This window comes from Arachis hypogaea, chromosome 15 (assembly GCF_003086295.3).
Source record: "Arachis hypogaea cultivar Tifrunner chromosome 15, arahy.Tifrunner.gnm2.J5K5, whole genome shotgun sequence".
In the NCBI taxonomy this organism is placed as follows: Eukaryota; Viridiplantae; Streptophyta; class Magnoliopsida; order Fabales; family Fabaceae; genus Arachis; species Arachis hypogaea.
The window spans coordinates 38,223,503-38,230,917 of NC_092050.1; the positions used below are offsets into that span (position 1 = coordinate 38,223,503).

General features: G+C 37.8%; 1 non-coding gene across 1 annotated transcript; it reads right to left on the bottom strand.

The window, feature by feature from the left end:
- Window positions 1-5,390: 5,390 nt before the first annotated feature.
- LOC112753584 (small nucleolar RNA R71) lies at window positions 5,391-5,498 on the bottom strand. Its single transcript, XR_003177965.1, has one exon. It is a non-coding gene; the product is annotated as a small nucleolar RNA R71 (small nucleolar RNA).
- Window positions 5,499-7,415: the final 1,917 nt, after the last annotated feature.

Here is a 7,415-nt window from a genome sequence, read left to right on the forward strand (position 1 = left end):
GATCTGACAGAAAGGTAGAGCTCGACGTGCTGAGCGCGTGGCCACAAACGATGCGGCGATCGGAGCCCGGACGGAAGAGTTATGGTGGATCAAAGGTGGTTAAGGGTTTGGGGGCTCTTCTTCCTCCCCAAATCTGTTTTGCTTCGTTGCATGAAATGGGGGAAGAAGGAGCTGCTGTCTTCTTTAAGTGTTTGGGTCCGGTTGGATCCACGGGCCCGGTTTGGGCCCCAGTTCAACCGGTTCGGCCCTTTCGGTCCGATTTTGGGCTAAATTTTCGAAATTGGTATCAAAATTCTCGTTTTGACGAGCTCTACCCTTTTTTGATATTAGTTTTACATTTTTAGTTTTTCTAATTGAAATTCAAATTATTGACTAATTATTTACCGATTTAAGCGGGGTTTACATAAGGTAATCAATCCAAGTGTATAGAATACCCAAAATAAGATGCCAATTGTCAAAGCACACCTTATAACACAAACAAGCTAAGATATAGCAAAATAATCACCCAAATAAAACTCCAACACCAACATAAAAATGCAAGATATAAGAATGAAAAAGAAATTATAAATAACAAAGTTAATATGGAATTAAAAATAAATAAAATAGTCAAGTGCAAGAAATAAAAGAAGAATGAAAGAGTAGAAGAAAGAAAGAAAAGAAACCTTAAAAAGAAGATGAAAATAGGAGAAATGTTAAAATTGTTGGCTCTTGAAAGAATGATGGGAAAAGGAGAAATGTTATTTGATAATCTAAAAAATTATAAAATTGATTCTTGAAACAAGAAAAAGCAGTGAAAAGCTTGCAGAAAAAAAATATATATATGCGAAAAAAAGAGAGAGAAAAAGAAAAAGCAAGCAGAAAAAGCCAATGGCCCTTTAAACCAAAAGGCAAGGGTAAAATAAAAATGATCCAAGCCTTTGAGCATCAGTGGATAGGAGGGCCCACAGGAATAAATTCCTGGCCTAAGCGGCTAAACCAAGCTGTCCCTAACCATATGCTTGTGGCGTGAAGGTGTCAAGTGAAAACTTGAGACTGAGCGGTTAAAGTCGTGGTCCAAAAGCAAAAAGAGTGTGCTTAAGAGCTCTAGACACCTCTAATTGGGGACTCTAGCAAAGCTGAGTCACAATCTGAAAAGGTTCACCCAGTTATGTGTCTGTGTCATTTATGTATCCGGTGGTAATACTGGAAAACAAAATGCTTTGAGTCACGGTCAAGACTCATAAATTAGCTATGTTCAAGAATCAACATACTTAACTAGGAGAATCAATAACACTATCTGGATTCTGAGTTCCTATAGAAGCCAATCATTCTGAACTTCAAAGGATAAAGTGAGATGCTAAAACTGTTCAGAAGCAAAAAGCTAAAAGCCCCGCTCATCTAATTAATACTGATCTTCATAGATGTTTTTGGAATTCATTGTATATTCTCTCCTTTTTATCCTATTTGATTTTCAGTTGCTTGGGGACAAGCAACAATTTAAGTTTGGTGTTGTGATGAGCGGATAATTTATACGCTTTTTGGCATTGTTTTTAGTATGTTTTTAGTATATTTTAATTAGTTTTTATTAGTTTTTATTTAAAAATCACATTTCTGGACTTTACTATGAGTTTGTGTGTTTTTCTGTAATTTCAGGTATTTTCTGGCTGAAATTGAGGGACCTGAGCAAAAATCTGATTCAGAGGCTGAAAAAGGATTGCAGATGCTGTTGGATTCTGACCTCCCTGCACTCGAAGTGGATTTTTTGGAGCTACAGAAGCCCAATTGGCGCGATCCCAATTGCGTTGGAAATTAGACATTCTGGGCTTTTTAGCAATATATAATATTTCCTACTTTGCTCGAGATTTGATGGCCTAAATAGGTGTTCCAAGTCAGCTCAAGAATTCTGGCGTTTAACGCCGGAACTGGCACAAAAGCTGGAGTTAAATGCCCAAACTGGCACAAAAGCTGGCGTTTAACTCCAAGAAAAGTCTCTACACATGGAAGCTTCAATGCTTAGCCCAAGCACACACCAAGTGGGCCCGGAAGAAGATTTATGCATTAATTACTGATTTCTGTAAACCCTAGGCTACTAGTTCTCTATAAATAGGACCTTATACTATTGTATTTTCATCTTTGGACGTTTAGTCCCTAGACCTTGGAGGCTGGCCATTCGGCCATGCTTACACCATTATCACTTTTGTATTTTTAATGGTGGAGTTTCTACACACCATAGATTAAGGTGTGGAGCTCTGCTGTTCTTCATGAATTAATACAAGTACTATTGTTTTTCTATTCAACTCAAGTCTATTTCTTCTCCAAGATATTCATTTGCACCCAAGAACATGATGAATGTGATGATTATGTGACACTCATCACCATTCCCACCTATGAACGCGTGACTGACAACCACTTCTGTTCTACATGCAAACAAGCTTGAATGTGTATCTCTTGGGTTTCTAATCTAAGATTAGAACCTTCGTGGTATAGGCTAGAATTATTGGCGGCCATTCCTGAGATCCGGAACGTCTAAACCTTGTCTGTGGTATTCTGAGTAGGATCTGGGAAGGGATGACTATGCTGAGCTTCAAACTCGCAATTGTTGGGTGTGTGACAGACGCAAAAGGATCAATGGATCCTATTCCAACATGATTGAGAACCGACAGCTGATTAGCCGTGCGGTGACAGCGCATTTGGAATATTTTCATTGAGAGGACGGGAAGTAGCCATTGACAACGGTGATGCCCAACATAAAGCTTGCCATGGAAAGGAGTATGAATGATTGGAAGAAGGCAATAGGAAAGTAGAGGTTCAGGAGGAACAAAGCATCTTCATACGCTTATCTGAAATTCCAACCAAAGAATTACATAAGTATCTCTATCTTTATTTTATGTTTTATTTAATTATCAATTCTCCATCACCATCTGAATCCGCCTGACTGAGATTTACAAGGTGACCATAGCTTGCTTCAAGCCGACAGTCTCCGTGGGATCGACCCTTACTCACGTAAGGTATTACTTGGACGACCCATTGCACTTGCTGGTTAGTTGTGCGTAATTGTGACAAAGTGTGATTCACGTTTAAGAGCTCCAAGTCCTTTGGCACCATTGTTGATGATCACAATTTCGTGCACCAAGTTTTTGGCGCCGTTGCCGGGGATTGTTCGAGTTTGGACAACTGACGGTTCATCTTGTTGCTTAGATTAGGTAATTTTATTTTATTTTTATTTTCGAAAAATTCAAATTTTTTTTTTCTATTTTGTTCTTCAGAGTTTTTAAGAATGAATCTAGAGTTTCATGATGATTTGTTGAAGTCTGGCTGGCTGTGAAGCCATGTCTAATCTTATTGGACCGAGGTTTCAACTTATCATCACAAGAGCTTGTTGATTTCTATCAATTTTGCTGTTGATTAGCAATGATCTGCTAAAGCTTGGCTGGCCATTGGCCATGTCTGGTGTTTTAGACCGGAGCTTTCATTGAAAGCTTGGCTGGCTAGTAAGCCATGTCTAATTCCTGGACCGGAGTCTTAGACTAGCATTGCAATGATTCCTGGAACTCTTATTAAAAATTTTGAACCCCTTTATTTTCTTTTCCACTCAATTTTCGAAAAATCACAAAAAAATTTATAAAATCATAAAAATAAAAAATATTTTATGTTTCTTGTTTTCTAGTATCTAATTTTAAGTTTGGTGTAAATTGCATACCTATAATTTTCGAAAATTACATGCATTATGTTCTTCATTAATCTTCAAGTTGTTCTTGATGATTTCATTGCTCTGATCTTTAAATTCTCTTGTTTTGTTTGTTTTGTTGTTTTTCATATGCATTCTCAATTTGTTAGTGTCTCTTATATGAAAATTTTTAAGTTTGGTGTCTTGCATGCATTGTTTATTTGATCTTAGTTTCATTTTTTTATTGTTTCTCATCATTAAAAATTCAAAAATATTTTTAAAATTGTGTCTTTTCAAGTCAATAATACAGAGAATTGAAGATTCAGAACATTCAGCAGAGGAATCAAACAGAAAAAGCTGGGTGTTCAAAACGCCCAGTGAAGAAGGGAAACTGGCGTTTAAACGCCAGCCAGGGTACCTGCAGGCGTTTAACGCCCAAAAAGGTAGGATTTTGGCCGTTAAACGCCAGAATGGATGCCATTCTGGGCGTTTAACGCCAGAAGGACACTAGAGGGAAGATTTTGTTTTTAATTCAAATCTTTTTCAAATTTTCATAATTTTTCAAAATCAAATCTTTTTCAAATCATATCTTTTCAATCATATCACTTCAAAATCAATTTCTTTCCATTTTTATTATTTTTGAAAATCCTTGCTATTATTAATGATTTACTTCAAAAATTTCAAGTTGTTACTTGCCTATTAAGAAAGGATCAAATTTTAATTTTTTAGAATCATATCTTTTAATTTCTTGTTAGTCAAGTAATCAACTTTAATTTTTAAACTTATTTTTTTAAAATTGATTCTCAATCATATCTTCTCAATCATATCTTTTCAATCACATCTTTTTCAAAATTAACTCTCAATCATATCTTTTTAATTTCTAATTTCAAAATCTTTTTCAAAATCACTTAATTTCTTTCCCAAACTTAATTTTTGAAAATCTCAATCAAATTTTCAAATTTCTTTTCATTATTCCAAAATCTTTTTACTTTAATTTCAAAAATTCTTCCCCTCTTCTCACATCCTTCTATTTAAAGGACTAACACTCTTCCTCAAGGTGCAATTCGAACTCTCTCCTTCTTTATATGTTCGAATTCTCCTCTCTCTACCTCCTCCTTCTATTCTTCTTTTCCTCTGACACCTCAAGGAATCTCTATACTGTGACATAGAGGATTCCATACTTTCTTGTTCTCTTTTCTTTCTTATGAGCAGGAGCAAAGACAAATGCATCCTTGTTAAAGCTGATCCTGAACTTGAAAGGACCTTGAAGAGAAAGCTAAGAGAAGCTAAAGCACAACTCTCTCTAGAGGACCTAACAGAGCTCTTCAAGGAGGAAGAAGCCATGACAGCCGAAAACAACAATGCCAACAATGCAAGGAAGGTGCTTGGTGACTTTACTGCACCTACTCCCGACTTCTATGGGAGAAGCATCTCAATCCCTGTCATTGGAGCAAACAACTTTGAGCTTAAGCCTCAATTAGTTTCTCTAATGCAACATAATTGCAAGTTTCATGGACTTCCATTAGAAGATCCTCATCAGTTCTTAGCTGAATTCTTGCAAATCTGTGACACTGTCAAGACCAATGGGGTTGACCCTGAGGTCTACAGACTTATGCTTTTTCCTTTTGCTGTAAGAGACAGAATTAGAACATGGTTGGATTCATAACCTAAGAAAAGCCTGAACTCTTGGGAAAAGCTAGTCAATGCCTTCTTGGCAAAATTCTTTCCACCTCAAAAATTGAGCAAGCTTAGAGTGGAAGTCCAAACCTTCAGACAGAAGGAAGGTGAATCCCTCTATGAAGCTTGGGAAAGATACAAGCAATTGATCAGAAGGTGTCCCTCTGACATGCTTTCAGAATGGAGTATCATATGTATCTTCTATGATGGTCTATCTAAATTATCCAAGATGTCATTGGATAGCTCTGCTGGAGGATCTCTTCATCTAAAGAAGATGCCTGCAGAAGCTCAGGAACTCATTGAAATGGTTGCAAATAACCAATTTATGTACACCTCTGAAAGGAATCCTGTGAATAATGGGACAAATCAGAAGAAAGGAGTTCTTGAGATTGATACTCTGAATGCCATACTGGCTCAGAAAAAAATATTGACTCAACAAGTCAATATGATTTCTCAGAGTCTGTCTGGAATGCAAGCAGCAACAGGCAGTACCAAAGAAGCTTCCTCTGAAGAAGAAGCTTATGATCCTGAGAACCCAGCAATGGAAGAGGTGAATTACATGGGAGAACCCTATGGAAACACCTATAATCCTTCATGGAGGAATCATCCAAACCTCTCATGGAAGAACCAACAGAGGCCTCAACAAGGTTTCAACAACAATAATGGTGGAAGAAATAGGTTTAGCAATAGTAAGCCTTTTCCATCATCTTCTCAGCAACAGACAGAGAATTCTAAGCAAAGCCATTCTGACTTAGCAACCATAGTCTCTGATCTAATTAAAACCACTCAAAGTTTCATGACTGAAACAAGGTCCTCCATTAGAAATTTGGAGGCACAAGTGGGTCAGCTGAGTAAGAAAATTACTGAACTCCCTCCTAGTACTCTCCCAAGCAATACAGAAGAGAATCCAAAGAGAGAGTGCAAGGCCATAAACACGTCTCACATGGCCGAACCTGGAGAGGAGGAAGAGGCAGTAATCTCCACTGAGGAAGACCTCAATGGATGTCCACTGGCCTCCATGGAGTTCCCTGATGAGGAACCATGGGAATCTGAGGCTCACACAGAGACCATAGAGATTCCATTGAATTTACTCCTGCCATTCATGAGCTCTGATGAGTATTCTTCCTCTGAAGAGGATGAAGATGTTACTGAAGAGCAAGTTGCCAAGTACCTTGGAGCAATCATGAAGCTAAACGCCAAGTTATTTGGTAATGAGACTTGGGAGAATGAACCTTCATTGCTCACTAAAGAACTGGATGACTTGACTAGGCAGAAATTACCTCTGAAGAGATAAGATCCTGGAAAGTTCTCAATACCTTGTACCATAGGCACCATGACCTTTGAGAAGGCTCTGTGTGACCTAGGGTCAAGCATAAACCTCATGCCTCTCTCTATAATGGAGAAGCTAGGGATCGTTGAGGTACAAGCTGCTAGAATCTCACTAGAGATGACAGACAATTCAAAGAAACAGGCTTATGGACTTGTAGAGGATGTCTTGGTAAAGGTTGAAGACCATTACATCCCTGCTGATTTTATAATCCTAGAGACTGGGAAGTGTATGGATGAATCCATCATCCTTGGCAGACCATTCCTAGCCACAGCAAAAGCTGTGATTGATGTTGACAGAGGAGAATTGATCATTCAAGTGAATGAAGACTCCCTTGTGTTTAAAGCTCAAGGATATCCCTCTGTAACCATGGAAAGGAAGCATGAAGAGCTTCTCTCAATATAGAGTCAAACAGAGCCCCCACAGTCAAACTCTAATTTTGGTGTTGGGAGGCCACAACCAAACTTTAAGTTTGGTGTTGAACCCCCACATTCAAACTCTAAGTTTGGTGTTGGGAGGTTTCAATATTGCTCTAAACATCTGTGAGGCTCCATGAGAGCCCACTGTCAAGCTATTGACATTAAAGAAGCGCTTGTTGGGAGGCAACCCAATTTTTACTTATCTATGTTAAAATTCTATTTTCTTTTGTTATTTTATGTTTTTTGTAGGTTGATGATCATGTGAAGTCACAAAAACAATTGAAAAAGCAAAAACAGAAGGAAAAATAGAATAAAAAATAGAACACCCTGAAGGAGAAACTTACTG